Source organism: Equus asinus, chromosome 7 (genome assembly GCF_041296235.1).
Source record: "Equus asinus isolate D_3611 breed Donkey chromosome 7, EquAss-T2T_v2, whole genome shotgun sequence".
In the NCBI taxonomy this organism is placed as follows: domain Eukaryota; kingdom Metazoa; phylum Chordata; class Mammalia; order Perissodactyla; family Equidae; genus Equus; species Equus asinus.
The window spans coordinates 61,615,716-61,635,297 of NC_091796.1; the positions used below are offsets into that span (position 1 = coordinate 61,615,716).

Below are 19,582 nucleotides of genomic sequence, written 5' to 3' on the forward strand. Positions count from 1 at the left end.
GCTTACGAGATGGCATCACCATGGCCAAGAAACTGGAGGAGAGAGACTGTGCAGAGAAACTCACAGCCTGCAAGGCCCTTTGCTGTCCCTCCCAGCACAGGGGCCGTCTCCGGAGGGGAGGGAGGCCCTCGGCACAGTGGTGTGCCCTGATCACTGTGGCTGTGGCAGGTACAAGTTTTGGCTTCAGTGTGACCCCTGAGCCTATTTGTCTTAATAGCCACAGCCCTTCTGATGTTTAGGGCACTTTGCCTCTACTCAGAGCGAGGAAGCCGTGAATAAACGCGTTGTTGGTGCTTCTTCTTGTCTGACTTGGAGCACGCTGGCGGGTGGGGGCTCAGCCTGTGGTCTGTCTCCAACGAGTCACAGACATAAGAGGCAGTAGTTAAAGAGACCTGACACCTGAGACATTGCTCTCCCTCGTCCCATGGGCAATGGACCAACCAAAGTTGCTGACCCCACTTCCAGGATGTTCCAATTCACTGCTGTTAATCTTTTTCACATTTAAGATTGCATGCACAGCTATGCAAATTAGCAGAGGCTTATCAGCTCAGGATTTGAGAGAAATTGAACTGATTTGAAATGAATTGATAGACAAGAAAGAACTTATCTAAAAATTTAGAATACATTCCACAGCCCTGGAGGAATACTTCTGCCTACCACCCGGAAGAGAAGGGTTAAAAAATAAATAAATAAATAAATAAATATATAGTTAAAATGTCTTGCATGAAAGATAGTTTTTAAGCTCCCTGTAAGGTATAGGGCTATTACGTTATTGTATACATTACATTATATCGATGTACACATGCACATTACACATATATACACATACATACATATCTGATCAAGTTACTGAAATGATACACAACTTTGCTGCATGAGCACAATCTATACTAATGTGACCCTTTTAAAATAAAATCTACATGATGGGCTTTAGAGGATGATATATCCACGATAACTTTTAAATAAGATAATGAATAAATAAAATTTATAGATTTATAGAACTGAAATGTAAATCATATAATTATCAGTTTGATTCAGGTTCAGAAATTACTTTCACTTTCCAATACTTTTATATTAGAAAATATTCAACTTTTTTTGTGGTTAAAATATGTTATCTCATTGTCTTTAGTTTGCCGAATGGATCAAATAAAAAAACATATGTCATTTAGATTTGGTTTAGACTGAGGCTCTGAAAAGCTCATGCGACTTCTTTTGGTTCCATTAAAGTTTCTGCCAAAAATCCATGAATTTCATTATAATTAAAAGAGTCACGTTTTCTTCCATTAAATATTTACAATAATAAGTTGTAAAGTGGACTTATTGGAGTTTTCATTTGAGATATCAGAGGGTAATCATAAGGGGGGGAAGTGATATAATCCACAGACTGCATCAGAAAACTCCCAAAAAGTTGAGTTGAACATCAGCAAGATTCATGTCTCCAAAGTTAGAAACTGTAAGAATTAAAAGAAAACGTAGAATTATCTCTGAAAAAGCAGAAAAATGCTTTTGAAGTTTGACTCTTCCCTCCTCTAATACTTTCCTTATTAACAGAAGTAAACGCTATCACCTTAGTTCTAACGTCAGTTAAACTTAACTTTAAACAGTATCACTATTGCCCGTATGCCACATCTGTTTGAAACAGGATATTCTGAAAAGGCTCAAATCTTTTTCTGTTCTTTTTTCTAGCTGCTAAAATGTCTTAGAAAATTATATATTTTTGTATTAACTGGTTTCAAAAGCCTCTTTAAATAAAAGTGACCCAGCAGCTGAGTTAAAATATTTCAGTCTTACAGAAAAAGTAAACATAATACTTCCTTCAGGAAAACACCATTTTTCAACGAGATGCAGAGACATTAATAATGTTTACTTTTTATGCGTTTTCCTCAATTCTCAAAATATCATAGTGACAGAATCATTAAAATAAAGGTTAAGAAGAGCCAAGAAAGACAACTGAACTGATACTTGTGCCAGACAAGCCAGGTTAAGGGACAATTTCTGCAAGAGACAGGGAGAGCCACGAAATATTTCTTTTACAAATTTTTTATTTTCTGTTTTCATTTCAATTGCCTAACTTGACTTATAACAACCCACAGTCACTGGTTTTTTTTTTTTTTTTGGTTTTTTTTTTTAAAGATTTTTTTAATTGTTTTCCTTTTTCTTCCCAAAGCCCCCCGGTACATAGTTGTATATTCTTTGTTGTGGGTCCTTCTAGTTGTGGCATGTGGGACGCTGCCTCAGCGTGGTTTAATGAGCAGTGCCATGTCCGCACCCAGGATTCGAACCAACGAAACACTGGACCGCCTGCAGTGGAGCGCGCAAACTTAGCCACTCGCCCACGGGGCCAGCCCCACAGTCACTGGTTTTTTAAAGCCTTGTTTGTGATTGAACATGCATTTGTAAACCTGGAAGAGTCTATAGAGATCACTCTGCTTTGCCTTCTCACTTTACCAGTGGAATCACAGAGACTGGGCCAGCCCACAGAGTCAGTCACCTGGAGCCATGCACGCGGAAACCATCTGACTTCGCCCAGGTTTTCCCCCACCCCCAGGACACGTCCTTGCGCTAACACTCCTAGCCATCAAACTTGCATTGTCTGATGTACCAGAGGGAAGAGAGAGGGTGTATCTGGTCTCCCCACGGCACCTCTTTTCTCAAACGTTCAGAGCTTCCACCTAACTCCAGCCCTCCGCGTCCAACCTGGCATTAGGAAAATGAAAAAGAGTATATGGAGTGTTCCCCTAAACTTTTGTAAATTAGCGCTTGTGACTATCAGGCACTGGAAGGTCTTTCAGAATAATGTCCTGTGGCCATCTTTTACTCCTCACCAGAAGTGGAAACAAATACATTTCTGGCTTAAAAATAATTTGTGGGAAAAATAGCTGAGTGGTTGCCTATGACCGTGGGGAGAGGGAGGGAAGGACGGTAAAGGGCAGGAGGAATCCCTGAGGGTGACAGAAATGTTCTGTATCTTAGTTGTGGTGGCAGCTCCTTGGGTATATACGGTATAACTCTCAAAACGCATGGAATTGCACACTTTAAAAGGACTCAGTTTTTGTACATAAATAATTTTTTCATATATTTGAGTTTAAGAAAACTGTGTCAGGAATCCTATGATAAAAGCTTCTAAATTATTATTTCTCTTGTTATTAATGAATAAAATAGGCTCTATTATTGTTTAATGTAGTTTTAATAAGATTATCATAAGGAGATTTCAAGAAAGCAAAACCACCTACCTATATGATACGGGAAATGAAAGATGTCTGAGTATCAATACATTTAAAAATAGAAGACTGTGTAAGGAAGGTGAATTTAATTCAAGAATCTTCCCTTTCCTACTCAGGAAAGGACTGGAAACTGATCTTCATGGGTGTGAGAAGGAAGCAGCCCTGTCTCTTTACCTCTTTGTTGACCAGAGTGTCCTCCTCAGTCCACAGGCGAAAAAGAAATACCTTTTAAAAGCTTACTACTTTCCTTTACTTATTTTCCATTTGACCTGATATCTAAAAATATACAGCTATGCAATAGTCTCCCTTTCTCCATCACAGCAGATAATTAATCTACAGTTCTGGTCAACTATCTTAAGTCCGCCAATTAACTTCTATCTTTAAGCATGCCATTTCACATTGCCTCTCCCAGAGTCTCTAGGGAGAATGTCTAAATGCAGTGGCCTATTTTCATGCAACCGAATGCTCTTAAACCTGATACTATCTCCTGGATCTTGGATTCGGCGTGGTGTGGAAGGCACAGCCTCACAGCAGCTGAAGAGGCCTCAGTCCCTCTCCTGCAGCGCCATGGGAAGTGCACGGTGCTGCCTGTGCTCCTGTGACGCAAGAGGAAAGCGTTAGAGGTTTAATACACTAAACGGGTGGAATTTCTCTCAGCAAATAGTAAGTAACACCAATTAGGCCCTTTGCCAATGCTTTTGGGTCTTTAAATATCAGGGCAGAATGCCCTCTGGGGAAGATACTATCTGCAGGCAGAGGCGGCCCTGGAATGGGCAACAAAGAGGGTCTCGCTCACCCTGCACATGTGGACTGGAGCGCCCGTCCCTGATGCCCTGGCATACTCAGCTCTTTTGCCAGACTGAGATGCCTTCATTCTGTCCTTGCTCACCTCTTTCCTTTCCTGTAGAAGCTCTCCTATTTATGTGTGACACACGAGAATTCAGGACGATAAGTAATTTAATGATGAAGATTAGGAAAACAAGCTAGATTTTTCTCTCTGAAGCCCTTCCCCTAGGATTATCATTGATTCCTTGTGTAGTGGTTTTATTTTTCCCTTTGATCCGGTGTATTTCCATAAAAGAATGCAATGTTTTATGCAATGTTTCCCGTACAGATGTATATTTCATCTGTGTACATAAGGAATACAAATAAGTAGGGATGTGTCAGAGGCTGGAATGGAGATCAGAAGGGGCAAACCACAAACCATGGTGAAGGGCAGCAGCCAGCATTCTTTCTGTGCTGGTGTTTAGGAGAGGTGGAATGGGGCCAAGGAAAGCACACGGACTCTGAAATCACACTTACCTGGAAACTAATCAAACTCTGCTAACCTACCTGTTGGGTGACCTTGGGCATGCAAGTTAGTTTTACTCAAACTGTTTCATCGTCAATAAACAAAGAGGTAAAAGCGTTGTTACTAGGAAACTCACCAGGTTGGCATTTCAGTCCTTGACTTCTGGGGACTATCCACTTTTAAATTCCATGATTCTGCTAGCTTGAATAAGAGTTTATTCTTTCTTATGGGAATCAACACATCACACTGTGGACAGGAGAAAGTGCCCCTTGTTTGTGGGTACTGTTCAAGGCAGGAATGGAGCCTGGAGGACACAGCGTGGATCTGGACTCAAAAGACCTGGTCACGGCAAAGAGCACCGCTGTATTCGTGGCATGACTGTGGAAAAGAGGTTTTTTGTTTTATTTTGTTTTTAATAGTAAAATTATGTGTTCCAAACCTTCTCTGTAAAAAAATGGAATTTTGAAGTACAGGTTTGGTTTCAAGAAACTGCTAATGCCGAACTACACAAGAACTGCTGTTTACAATTCAGCGACATCTCAGTTGACAACAAATTAGAATTGGAAGCTAACAACTGAAAGTGTAGAGAGGGCAGAAAATGTCACAGGAGGGACATGAGAGATTTAACCTGGAGGAGAATAAAAGTAGTGGGAAATGCTCATCATTAGAAAAGAAAAGTGCCTCTGAGTGAGGTATTTGTAATAAAAGGTTGGGTTTAAGTAAACAAGGAATCTGCAGAGGGAAATAAAGGTATGTGGTCGACACAGGACAACGGTGAGGCCTGGAGTCCCGGGCCCAATGACACAACCTGTAGAATTCACTAACGGTAAACATTTTTCTTACCCACTAGAAAAAGAATAGCAAATTGGCTGAATGTTCGGAATTTTAAATTTTTGCTTCACAATTGAAAAACCAAACGCAACAATATCTAGTGGTTGCAAATAGATCCCAGTGGACACAAGACAAATGAATCACAGAGAGACGCGGTGGAAAGACTCAGAATAGCCATTTGGGTGACAGAGCGCGGGTTCCTTCAGCGAGCCTGTGCGCTCGGGGCAGTAGTTCTGTGTTAACTGCATATAACATAGTCTTATTTTTCTGCTAAGGGAACATTTATCGAATGTTTACTGTGTGCTTTCTATGCAAAGCTCGTTTTTCTGCTCTCATTTTTCTGCTAAGGGAACATTTATCAAATGTTTACTGTGTGCTTTCTATGCAAAGCTCGTTTAATCCTCACAAGAACCCAAAGACATAGGTCCAAATTTGATTCCCTTTTCAGAAAGCAATATGCTGGACAACTGAGTGGTCAGGCAGTGTACGCAGGCCACACAACTAGCAGTTGTCTGCGGTTTGAACCTGTGCCTCTGACCGCAAAGGGCTCTTCATTTCTACCTACCCAGCTCCTTGCCAAACTAGAATGACAATGCCAATCTTCTCCGACTCACAGGGCATTTTGGGAGAAGCATACAACAGGAGATGTGTGAAGATGCAACATAAAACATAGGCTACCTTCTCAATAGGTATCATAAGCTGATGAGGTGCTAGCTGTAGGCTAGCTGAAAACAGTGCAAAACATTTTGGAGATTCAAACACATTATCCTTTTTTAATATTAACTAAAAATTTTTAATACATTTTAAGAGCCTAAGACAGCTTATTTAAACCAAACAATTAACATTGATAAAGTGTGAGCATTCACCAAAGTGGATAGATCTCAAAGACGTACTGTTGAGCGTAGAAAAGCAAGTTGGGGAATGCTTTGTACCATTTTTTTTTTTTTACCATTTGTTCCAGCATTTGAAATACAAAGTTGTACTATATATTATATATGAATAATACATATTTAGTAAAATTATAAAACCATGGATCATGTTGAAATTCATATAATGCCAGCTGCACTAACAAAGAAGCCCTGAAATTTTAAAGGCTTTAATGCAAAAAATGCTTAATTCTTCTCATTTACATCGCAGTCTAACGGGGATGTGCCTGGCTCCACATGGCCATTCGAGGACCCCGGCTGTCTCCATCTTGTGGTCCTGGGTCCCTCTCTCTTCAGTAAGTCACTCCCCTGGCAGAGAAGTGCCATTATCCCTTCCACCCAGGTTCCAGGGGCCAGAATCCGTCACACGCCCACCCCTAGCTACATGAAAGTCTGGGGACCACAGTTTAACCTCAGGCCCGAGAAGAGAAGGGAAGTGATTTTAGTGAATTGCGACAGATGGGAAGGTGTGCAGTAACTTCTGGATAATGGCTATGTGTAGTCAGGAAAAGAGGAAAGCTAAAGCAAATATGCAAAATTTAATATTTTTATAGCTGGGTGAAGGGCATGAGTATTACATTACTCTCCATAATTTTCTTTATGTTTAAATGTTTTACAGTTTTAAAAAGAACAAAAGAGGTGCAAGTGGGACAACTTCCTTAATGCTCCTTATTAGCCTGCCTGTGGTCCTTAACTAACACAGAGTTGGCAAACTAAGGCCCGCTAAGTTTTCATTCTTTCAAAGGATTGTAAAAAAGAATAATAATGATAATAAATGACGGAAGCTGTACATGGCCCACAAAGCCTAAAATATTTACCACCTGGCCCTCTGTAGAAAAAGAAGCGGTAGTCAACCCTTGTGCTAGAACAAAAAGAAAATATAATTTACTGTCTTCAAAACATAAATTAAAACTCACTATATGCCAGGCACTGTGCTCGCACATGAATTCTTTTTAATTTAATCCTTATTACAGCTCTATTCAGGAGGTAGACAGGAAATTGAGGCACAGAGAGTTAAGCAACTTGCACAAGCTCACACAGCTATTAAATGAAATTTAATAGAATTCAAATCCTGGTTGTCTGATTCCAGAGCCTTTGTTTTTCACTATTATACTATTTTTTCTTCCTAATTTACATTTTGATTTCTCATATTTACAAGAATTTTCTGAAAGAAAAGTATTTTCGTATTTTCTGAATCTTAATCAACTGATGAAATTACAGTTTACATTAAAGTCATGTGTTTACATTCAAATTTTCAGTAAAGGAGGCCTCCAGAAGGCAGTAGCGTCATCCATGAATTCCGCCTCAGGACAGTAAAGGGACCATTAGGAAACATTTGCTGCTAAAAGGGCTGTCGGTTCTGCTGGTTTAGAAACCACTGCTGCTGCGGCGTGGGAAGAAGGATTGAAGAGGCACTGGGGCTGAAGGACGCAGGGCAGGACGAGACAATTAGTGATCAGGAAGTCGAGGGAGCCGAGGGCTGCAGGCCTGGGGGTCTTGGCTGCTGCCCTAGAAAGGGCCTGAGACTGAGCTTCTGGGAGGCGATCTGCGGAGCGAGTGCTCCTAGGAAAACCCGTAGGGAAGTGAGAGCAGAGGACAGACGGTGGAGGAACAAGGGAGGGCGCGGATTTAGCTGGCCTCTGGCCTCTGGCCTCGGCCTCGGCCTCGGCCTGACCCCTGGGGACACTCTGGAGCCTGGGCATCTTCTCAGCCAGGCGTCGCTGGTGGGCTCCCTCAGCTGAGGGCCCTTCTCTGGAGAGGGGCTCAGCAGGGGGCCCTGAGCAGTCCATAAAGCACCTAGAAGATGGTGCACAGCTCAGGAGGCGGTCTGGGCGTGGCAGGAACAGTGCAGCCCCAGAGGCTGGTAGATAGAGCCTGCTAAGTGTTTCTGGGAGAAGTCAAGCAGGAGGCCACGCGGAGAATGAGTAGAGCCACGGCGGCTCCTGCGGAGGTGTTGGGAGGGAAGTCTGAGTGAATTAGGTTGAGGAATGAAGGTGGGGACAGCAAGTTCAGACCACTTTTTAAAAACTTGGATTGAAGAGAGAATCTGAAAAGTGAACTAATAGCTAGAGGGACGTGTGACATTCTCAATACCTCCTAATTCACAGCCTCTTCTGAGTGGCTCTTTGCCATGTCCTGTCCCAGCTCTGGCCACACCTAATTGGATCTGGAATGGGTTAGTGTCTATCTTCAGAAGCTGTCGGTGGCCTAGCGAAAGAGTCTTGCCAGAGGCACAGGTAGTGAGTTGGCCGAACTCATCTTACCTTCTCTTTCAGGGAGCTTGAATGTGAGGCTGACTTTGCGGCAGCGGAGATGGGGCAGCTGAGTCATGAGCTGGCTCCAGACTTCCTCCTGGGCCAGCAGCGCTGGGTTGACTTGTGGAGCCCCTCTGTTCACCAGTGAGCCACAGCCTTCCAGGGCTCCTGGCTGGGGCTCTGCTGGGACTGTTTCCTCTCTCAGGGGCGCCTTTACCGAATCCTCCTTCAGTAAGATATCTACAGGGTATCCTCCTTTTCTGACCATCTGAGAGCCTAACCCTAGGCAGGCGGTATGGGCGACAAGGAAGGCTTCGCATTGTATTGCACCAATCTAAGATGTCATCAGTTGAAAGGCATATCACCATTTTATGTTCCAAGAAAGAAAAAAAAACCTTCAGGAGAATTGTAAGAGGCCTTCAATTGTAAGAAACATCCTGATTTCAGAGATGTTAAATGTGAAAAAAGTGAGTCTTAGAATTGATGAAATATAGCATGTTCAGAAAGTGAGCGTTGAGGAGGTTTAAAGACTGAGTGGAAGGAGCTCTTTGGCAGATAGCAGATGAAGACACGCCAGGAGGGAGAGCGGGATAAACAAAGCAGCAAGGATGGCCGGAAGCAAGAGGGACTGGCTCAAGGACACAGGGATGTCCCGCCCTCCAGACCCTCGGACCAGCTCTGCAGATGTGGGCGGAGCGTGGGTTAGAAAGCTTGGGCCTCTCTCTCAGTTGCTGGAGCAATGTGTGTTTCATTCGGAATTCTTTCAGGACGTTTTTTAGGAGCTCTTTTATAAGCTCAGACTTGTGTTTCTTAGTGTTAACTGCATTTTGCCGGGGATTTTCGAGACAGCTGAGAGCAAATGGATGTACAATCTAGTGTTTAATAAAAGGACAAACAAGCTCCAAGGGGAGAGCGTTGCTCGCATGACCGCGCCGCTCTTTGGCAGAACGGCACACAGTAGTGCTCACACAACGTTACCAAGATGTGTGCTCAGACGACGATGTTTAACGAAAACAGTGCACGCTTGAAGGTATGATGCTAGAACAGCCTGAGTCCATGGGAGGTGTTTCTTACGCTGACAAAGGCCTGAAAGTGCAGCTGGACCGTCGCTCGATATACAGATGGGAAGACGAGGCCAGCAGGCGTCAGAAGGGCCCAGAGTCCCAGGGGGAGTGCGTGGGACCGGGAGTCGAGAGCTTCTCCTCCTGGGCGAGGAGGGCTTCCTCCAGCCACTCCATCACTCACTGGGCAGTTTTATAAATTCTGTCTTCAGGTTAAATATTTTCATTCATTTTTGAACAAAGTTATGTGTGATTATGGTTTGCTTTCCACAAAGATAGCCGTTTTACTAACCTTCAGCTCAAGGTGAAGAGAGTCTGGGCTGGGAACTCGGGCACTCAGAGCATCAGCACCATGTTGGGACTGATCTGATTTGTCCTCAGTGGGCAGAAGCTCATGGAGGGCAGAGGTCGCAGTACACTCTGTTCTGTGCAGCTGGGTCTTCACTCAGGGCCCCACTTGCACTTTGACCTCACCTTAGTGCTACTTCACAAAAGGCTGAGTGTGCAGGTGTCCCATCACCTCAGAGAAGACCATCCCCCCGAGGCCAGCTTTGGAGGACCCCTCCATCGGAGATTGCAGCTCCACCCCCCACCGGCCCCGCCTGAGCTCAGGTGACTGTGGTTGCCTGCTGCTACATTGGCCTCTCTGCCTTTGTTCATGCTAACCTCTCAGGCTGAAGCATTTCTACCCACCAACCTCTTCAAACATATCTGCCCCCGTGGACCCACCCAGTACTTAGCCAATGCCTGCTGTGCACAGGGACCGAGGCAGGCGTGGGCCTCCAGTGGCACACCAAAATAACCTGGTCTCTGCCATCACAGTGCAGTGGGAAAGAAATACCCCAGACACACAGAAATGCATCCATTGCCACAAATGGCAGAAACTGATGCTATGAGATAGAATAGGAGGAGCGCTTACTCCAGATTGCCTGGTGGTCTGGAAAGGCTCCTCTGAGAAAGTAACGTGCAGGATGAAACCTGAAAACCCTCTAAGCTCCAGCCACATCGACATGATCATCATTCCCAGCAAACACTAGGGCGACCCCTGCCTGAGTCCTTCTGTTCCAGGTGCTGTGCTGTCGGGAACCTCCTTGTCCACCCACACTGCCCCTTGCTACTGTTTCCTTCTTCCCTGACCTGTTCCCACTGCACTCTGGCATGCAGCTTGGGTATCACCTCCTCAGACAGCCTCAGACAATCGGTTGGGGTGGTGCCTCAGTCTGCCGTCCCAGGGCACCTTGTGCAAACTGCTGTCGTCCCACCTCTGGTGACGGACATCGCCTGTCAGCCAGCATCTCCCTGACTACGGACTAAGTCACAGGGCAGAGCTAAATCATCCTTGTAGGCCAGGCTCTGAATCAGCATCTTCTACATCGTAGGCACTTGGCAAATGTTCTTGAAGATCCATAATTTATTTATCCAACGAGTCTGAAGCATACTGGGAAGTCATGGTTCTCATTTGTTGAAAAACACAACAGAACATACATTTTGGATGGAAGTTACCTTTGATATCACATTTGTTTTAACCACTGCTCGCTTGTCTATGTTCAAGATTTCAAGACTCAGGAAATATTTCTGAATTTGGGGAATCAGACTGTGAACCAGGACGCGAATGGTGCAGGCAGATGGTCACCCACTGTGAGGTCACACGGTCTCCGCTCTGTCCAGCTCCTATCCCCCAGCTGCAGGCCTCAGAGAAGTGACTCCACGCCAGGCCTCGGAATTGGGCTCTGTAACATGGGAACCATATTATCACCTAGCTTATACAGCTGTTGGAAGATTAGAGGACACAACAGATATAGTCACTGTTTATCATGGTGATACTTACTACGTATGGTAGTAATATTGCAAAGGCTGTGGAAATAAATTTTCTCTAAAGCTGTGAGCGCCCCGAGTCTTTTTGTTTTACTGCCTCCAAAGTGCAAAGACTAAAAAGTGTTTGGTTTTTTATCATCTGGCTTGAATTTTCGTAGTCTTTAAATAAATAACCAGGTGCATCAATTAAGTCAGGTTATATGTTTTACGGGAAAACGTTAAGGTGGAAAGGGCCAGCCATTCATTTAGATGTTGTTCCTTCTTAAATTTTAACATATGTAAGAACTGTGTTTAATAACGAGAAGGTACTGTTTAAATTTCTCACTCTGAGAGACAGCCAGAAGGAACATTAGCAAGGCTCTAAGGAGGGGATTTCAAACTGGATTCCTTGGATCCCTGGGTCTGTGGCCTTGACTCAGGGGCTGTGGGGTCTCTGGGGCTTCAGTGTCATTGCTGTGGCCCCATCTAAGTTCCTCCATCCTCTGTGCCACGAGGAGAGACTATCTCGGGACTGGCCTTTTCCTTGTTAGGGAGCCCTCGCTATTTATGTATGCCTTTGCATTTTCTTGACATTCTCATGAATTTATGTGGAGCTCTGGCTTGAACATGCACTATGGAATGTTGATTGCTCACTCAACCTCATTACCCTCGGCTGCAGCCCTCAGACTCTGCCTGGCCCTCTCCAGCAGGGACCCTCTGTGTCCTCATTTTGTGCATGGTCGTCCCTGCTAGATGAACATTCTAGAGGTTTGGAGGACCTCCGGAGCTGCGTTTTGTGAAAGCTCTATTCCTGAACTGGAGTCTAAGCTGGAAATGACCAGGCAGGGGTGGAGGTGCACCAACCGGGATGGCTCAGTGTGGGGGTGGGTCCTTAACCAGGCCGTGCCCAGTGTCCAGGCCACGGGGAGACAAGTGGCCATTATTCAAACCATTAAGTAAGAATTCAGCTACATTTATTTTTCTAAAATTAAATGCAGTTAGGTTGAGAGTTTTAGTAAATGTTAAGTATGTGTAATTAATGGCAAATATTTTGCTCAGAGACTCTCAACAGATCATTTGTGATTAATCAGTTGATTTGGAAGGTTAATCAAATAAAAGAGCCACATTTCCTAGACTAGACCCTTAAAGCTCTCTCTCTCTCTCTGTCTCTCACATACACACGCATGCACTCTCGTGTTCACATGCTGGCATTTCACATATTAGGCCCTGAAGAAGATAATTTCCTCCCAGGTTTGCCACTTCAAATGTCTCTTGAAGTCATGATTCATTTCCACTTTCTCCATTCCCCATTGCCAAAATTCCTCATCTCTCCTCTTATCAAACATCAAATATAAATAGACTTGAAAATAGTTTTATGTCAGAAGTAGGTTTGGTTTTTTGGTGAGGAAGTTTAGCCCTGAGCTAACATCCACCAATCCTCCTCTCTTTGCTGAGAAAGGTTGGTCCTGAGCTAACATCTGTGCCCATCTTCCTCTATTTTATATGTGGGATGCCTGCCACAGCATGGCTTGATAAGCGGCGCATGGGTCCACACCCAGGATCCAAACCTGCGAATCCAGCAGACCACTCAAGTGGAGCTGGCGAACTTAACCACTGCGCCACCGACCAGCCCTGTCAGAAGTAGCTTTTGCTTACAAATTGCACATTGCCATCAACGTGTGTCAGATCACAGTGGCAGAATGAAAAGCTCCCACGCTCCCTCCTTCCTCCATCCTGGCCCTGGTCCCTAAAGCAGCCACTCCAAGTCATGTGCTGGTTATAAGCCACATGCTCTCAGACTGCCAAATGCTTTCAAGGTTTCCATAAAACTTTGAGTTTGTGGCTGATTTCAAAAAGTTGAATTTTAAAATAAGCAGAAAAATAATTTTCTTTGGAGCTTTTAAGTAGTTTTGAAACCAAATATAAATTCTTAACTAAAATAAAAATTTTAATGTCCTCTTGTTATTTGCCTCTCTTGAATACTGAGGAACATAACGGTTCCACATTTTGAACTAATTACGTATGACAAAAACAAAACTCTCTACATTTGTCCAATTGTTCTGGAAAATTTCTGAAGCATCATCAACCGTGTTTACCTTATATAACATCCTTTCAATATAGTTTAACCTCTCTAATATTGAAGCCCAAATGAAGACTATGATAGCAATGAAAAAGAAAAAAGAAGAAGTACCCTCATGGTAAAAGTGGTATTTTTAGTCCACCAGATAGCTGCCTGCCTAACTTATGGACTCTTCACGAGGATCCAATGAGATCATGGAGAGGCGAATACCAGTGAATTCAAAATGGTGTACAAATGTAAGGGACTAATTTTATTGTTGTAGTTATTATTGTTCTTTTTATTGTTAACATGGCTAAGAGTTTTGTGTGCTCCTGTAATCAGCCAGAGAATCTTTAGAAAGAAATAATAGACAACCACGTAGAGCTGCGTATGAAAACATCACCAATGTTCCTAGTGCCTTTCCGAGCTGTCCTGGAGCCTGACTGTCAGCGCCGTGCTCCTGTGAGCTCCATTTGATCATGACAGCGCTTTGCTTAAATCTTACCGGGCAGGAAGGCTTGTGGGAAAGATTGTTAAGCGGTTCATTAGACAGACATTCCTAGGTGGCTGCCTGTGTGCTAGGCCCAGGTCTATGTGAACAAAACAGACAAAAATCTCTGCCACTGAGAAACTTACAATCTAGTGGCGGCAGACTATAAGCAACACAGACAGGTTAAAACTAAGTGAATTAAATGGTTAGAAAATGATAAGTAGGTGTAAAAAAGGAAAACACAGAATAGGTTGAGTAGGACTGGAGGGTGGGGGTGCATTGCCATTTTAAATAGGATGACCAGGATGGGCCTAATTGAGCTGCTGACACGTGAGCAAAGACTAGAAGCATATGAGGGGGAAACCACATGGATTTCAGGCAGAGGCATGGCCAGTGCAAAGGGCCTGAGGGACCTGCACAGCCTGCTTGAGGAGCAGCAACAAGGCCAGTTTGGCTGGAACCAAATGAGTGAGCAGGTGAATACAAGGAGATATAACGTCAGAGGCTGAGCTAGATGAGCTGGGGGTGGTTACTGTGTCACGAGGGCCTTAGAGACCATAATAAGGACTTGATTTCTTTCTCTTAGTGAGTTGGGATGCTTCAGAGTATGGAGAGAAGGAATGGTGCGATCTGATTTGTCCTTTAAAAGGATCCTCCTGGTGATAGTGCTGAAAATAAATATGGGAGTGTGTGTGCAATTTTGGAAACACAGTGACCAGCTAGAAGAGTATTGCAATAATCCAGGTGTGAAATAATAGTATCTGGACCAGTGTGGTAGAGGAGGAGGTGGTGAGAGGTGGTAGGATTCTGCACATAATTGGACGTTAGAGCTAACGTGACTTCCTTTCAGATTGGATGTTGCATGTCTGACAGCGAGGAGCCAGGGACCACTCCAAGCCGACACAACAGTGTGCTTTTCTTATTGCAGCTTCTTGGAAAGTATGATATAGTTATTGAAATCTTAGATTATTTTGTTAAAGTGCCCTTTAGAAAACTGTATCAATTTACATTCTTATCAATTGTTGGGTTTTTTTTTTTTAAGATTTTATTTTTTTCCTTTTTCTCCCCAAAGCCTCCAGGTACATAGTTGTATATTCTTAGTTGTGGGTCCTTCTAGTTGTGGCATGTGGGACGCTGCCTCAGCGTGGCTCGATGAGCGGTGCCATGTCCGTGCCCAGGATTCGAACTGAGGAAACACTGAGCCGCCTGCAGCAGAGCGCGAGAACTTAACCACTCAGCCACGGGGCCGGCCCCTCTTATTAATTGTTTTAATTCGTATTTCTTTAATTACAACTGTTGAAACTTTTTTTATATTTATTGGACATTTATGTTTCTTTTTATTGTAGAATCAAATTTTCTCCCACTGATACAACTGTTAGCTTGATAGTATATGAAATTCCCACATTTCCTGGGCTAAACATTACCTCTTATTTTCAGACATATTATGTTTATTCTTTCAGATAAAATATGGAATTGTTTTGTTCAGTAATGTCATCCTCCTGGGAATTATACAGGAACCAGATTGAATTTAAAGATTAAATTAGGGAGAATTGACATCTTTCCTTTCAATATCTTATTTTTCAATACGTATTTTGTAAGCAATCACCTTATAGGCTTTCTTATTTTTCCTAATCTTTGGTCATTTGTTAATCCTACGTTTTCAATACATGAAAGTGTGGCATCAGGAAAAACAATAATTTTGCTTCCTTTTTTCCATTGTTAATACCTCTTATTTCATGCTTTCATCTAATTCTATTAGTCAGCATGTCCAAATGAATGTTAAAAGAAATTTGTGTTAATTGAAACCTGAACTGATTCTAACCATAATTCAAAGGATTGTGTTTTTTTGTTTTGGGTTTTTTTTTTACTATCATGCTTACTGTTTCTAAATTATATATATTTACATATAACAATAATTTTTCAGAAAAGGTAAAGAATTTAGAAGATGGCCTTTTGGCACCTATTTAGATGATCATTTTTGTCTTTTGACTAACATGGTAAATTGTACCAATAGTTTTGTGTGTGTGTGTGTGTGTTTGTGTGTGAGAGAGAGAGAGAGAGAGAGAGGAAGATTGGCCCTGAGCTAACATCTGTGCTAATCTTCCTCCATTTTTTGCATGTGGGACACTGCCACAGCATGGCTTGATGAGTGGTGTGTAGGTCTGCACCCGGGATCTGAACCCATGAACTCTTGGCTGCTGAAGCACACAAACTTAACTGCCATGCCACCAGGCTGGCCCCATCTAATAGCTTTTATTATACTGAATGTCTTTGCATTTCAAGACCTAAGGAATAAATCCAATCTGGTTAATTTTTATTTATTAAATATAGTTAATATATTTTGATTGATGATATAAATAATAGCAACAACACACAATTTCAGTCTCACTTCCGGTGGCTCCTGTTTGTTAAATCAATTATTAAAACTAATCACAGGTAAAATGCCATGTAAGGAAGTTCATAAAATCATGGACTAAGTTTAATTTTACATTTTGGGTGATTCTGAAGATATAAGACATAATTGGCAGCAAAAGCTTAATATTTCAGCTTTACAACATAAAGTAAGAAATAAGATGAAACCCACTTTGGGCTGTAGATGTGGTAGCAAATAACTACAAAGTTCCTGGTAAGATGATGAGAGCAAAAGCATGTTCCACCCCAAATACATATTGGAAAAGGCCAGCAGCCAGGAGCCACTTGACGTGCCTCCTTTTCCCGGAAATTTATGTTTAACTGGAAAATCCAACATATAAAATAGTAAGTTGTTTGAAACTACATTCCTTTATTTTTCAACCTCAGGAAAAGAAACAAAAAAAAAATCTCTTGGAGGCATATTTCTGTAGGGGATAAACCAAATTAGATTTGCTTTCTCTCCTTAAGTGGTTAATCAGATCAACTTTGAGGCTTCAGCTTTGATAAAAACAAAACGAGCAAGGTTTGGGGAGAGGGATGAACAGGTGGGGCGTAGAGGTTTTTCGGGCACTGTAAATATCCCGTGTGATGCCATAATGATGGATACATGCCCCACATTTGTTCAAACCCATAGAACACAAGGTACAACACCAAGAGGGAACCCTAATGTCAACTATGAACTCTGGGTGATAATGATGTGTCCATGTATGTTCATGACTTGTAACAAAAGAACCACTCTGGTGGGAGATATAGATAATGGGGGAGGCTATGCATATGGGGGCAGAGGGTATATGGGACGTTGTTGTACCTTCTGCTCAGTTTTGCTCTGAACCTAAAACTTCTCTGAAAAAGAAAGTCTCAATAAAAGAAAGCAAAACAAAACCAGCAAGGCTAGTGAAGAGGGTGTCTCCATCCATGCCTGTCGTGTTCTGGCTTCTTCAGCCTTAGTCTCAGCTTCCTTTGGCCCCAATTTCTCCCCAAGTGTCTCAAAGCTAAACACTTGGGTTTCCGTCCTGCTCTTGAAAGAGTCTCTAACCTTTAAACTCCCCTCCCTTTTCCTAGAAGCTCTCATTTCTTGTGAACTGTGTACTCCCTTAGAGACTTCCTCTCTGGTCTTCACAGAAGAGACTGGGGACAATACTTAATGTAGAAACACTCACCAGTTGTGGAGGGACGAGGATGGAGGAGATCTCAGGTTCTATTGAAAACTGCATTTCAATATTTATAAGGCCAGAAATGAATTCAATTTTCAACCCTGAGTCCTAAAAACTGATCAAGACAAAGAGAAATGTTGTGCCTGCTCTCCAGGCCTGCGGCCTCAGGCATCTGTGCAGGACTGCAGCAGACAGCAAACCTCCCTGCAAAGGACGCTGCCCACGTTACGATGAAAGCACAATAGTAATCGGGTTTAGCAGATACTATGAAATTATTGCCCTTCAGAATATGTATCTTTTTAATCTTCCAGTTCTAAACAACCTTTGCGAAGGCTCATGTCTGAGGATTTCCTCGGCGATCTCCGTGTGCAGTAAAACTCTCTGTCTCTATGCCGCCGGACACTTTGGAATGAGAACTTCCCTTGGGCCTCAAGACGACTCTCCTGGTGGGAAGTCTCGACATGTTTATTCATCTCTGTCTTTCCAGAGTCTCAGGGACACCAGGTTTGCTGTAAAGAGGTACAAGTCTAGTACTTTCTGTCTCAACCAAGAGTGACACCATGAAAAGGACTGAGAGATGCCATGAGCACAATGCTAGTAGTTGGATTTCTGAGAGCTTTACACAGTGAAAGAGACAAACCTCTTTATGCCTGTGGTCTCAGATGGGGAGTGTTTCCACAGTGGGCATGCGAATCTGTGGAACTCCTCTTTGTAAGATGAAAAAGGCACTTTATATGGTGTTTGCATGATTCTGTGGGTCCCTGGACGCCATTGCTGGAGATGGATGCTTCTTCCCTCTTTCTCTTGCCCCGCCCTCTTTCTCCTTCCTCCGTCTTCATCAGACACTTCCCAGTTGCTCCTGCGTCTAGACCCAGTGCTAGGCTCCTTGGATGCACAGGGGAGCAAAGCACTGTATCTCTGCTGTCAAAGACCTTGCAGTCCAGTGAGGGAATAGAAAGTAACCGAATGCTGACACAAATAAAGATGCGATTCCAAACACGATAACTACTGAGAAAAAATATATAGAAAGCTGTGTAAGACTCTGCCATGGTACTATTTAAACTACCACAATAAAAATGAGGAGGAGATAAGTAGGTAAAGAAGGGAGTGGGCAAGAGCCTTGGATTCAGAGGCCCCAGCACGTGTGAAGGACCACGTGAGAGGGAGCTGGAGCAGCAGCTGAGAAGAGCCTGGTAAGGCAGCAAGGGGCCAGTTGTGCAGGCTCTGAGACCATGTTAAGATTTCAGTCCAATGCTAAGGGCAATGAGAAACCACTGACGGTTCTAATTGGGAGGGGGCTGGGTGATAGGAGCAGGTTTGCATTTTAGATAGACTTTATTTTTTTTAAAATTATTTTATTGAGGTCATATTGGCTTATAACATTCTGTAAATTTTAGGAGTACATTATTAAATTTCAGCTCCTGTATAGACTGCATTGTGTTCACCACCAATAGACTAGTTTTTATTTGTCACCGTACATATGTGCCCCTTTACCCCTTTCGCCTTCCCCTGACCCCTTCCCCTCTGGTAACCACCAATCTGTTCTCTTTATGTATGTGTTTGTTTGTTGCTTTATCTTCTAAATATGAGTGAAATCATACAGTGTTTCTTTTCCTTTGACTTATGTCACTTAGCATAATACCCTCAAAGTCCATCCGTGTTGTTGCAAATGGCATGATCTTGTCTTTTTTATGGCTCAGTAGTATTCCATTGTATAAATATACCACATCTTCTTTATCCATTCATCCCTTGATGGGCACTTGGGCTGCTTCCAAGTCTTGGCTACTATGAATAATGCTGCAATGAACATAGGGGTGCGTATATCTTTTTGAATTATTGATTTCATGTTCTCTGGATAAATACCCAGTAGTGACAAAGCTGGATCATAGGGTATTTTTATTTTTAATTTTTTGAGAAATTTCCATGCTGTTTTCTATAGTGGCTGCACTAGTTTGCATTCCCACCAGCAGTGTATGAGGGTTCCCTTTTCTCCACATCCTTTCCAAAACTTGTTGTTTCTTGTCTTGTTAACCACAGCCATTCTGACAGGTGTGACGTGGTATCTCGTAGTTTTGATTTGCATTT

The 19,582-nt window shown here is 43.0% G+C and overlaps 1 long non-coding RNA gene across 1 annotated transcript in view; it reads left to right on the plus strand.

The window, feature by feature from the left end:
- Positions 1-2,765: 2,765 nt before the first annotated feature.
- Positions 2,766-19,582, plus strand: part of LOC139045776 (uncharacterized) — a 38,757-nt gene continuing 21,940 nt past the window's right edge. The window contains exons 1-2 of the long non-coding RNA XR_011504870.1: positions 2,766-3,887; positions 17,809-18,016. This is a non-coding gene — a long non-coding RNA (uncharacterized lncRNA). The remainder of the gene's footprint in view (positions 3,888-17,808; positions 18,017-19,582) is intronic.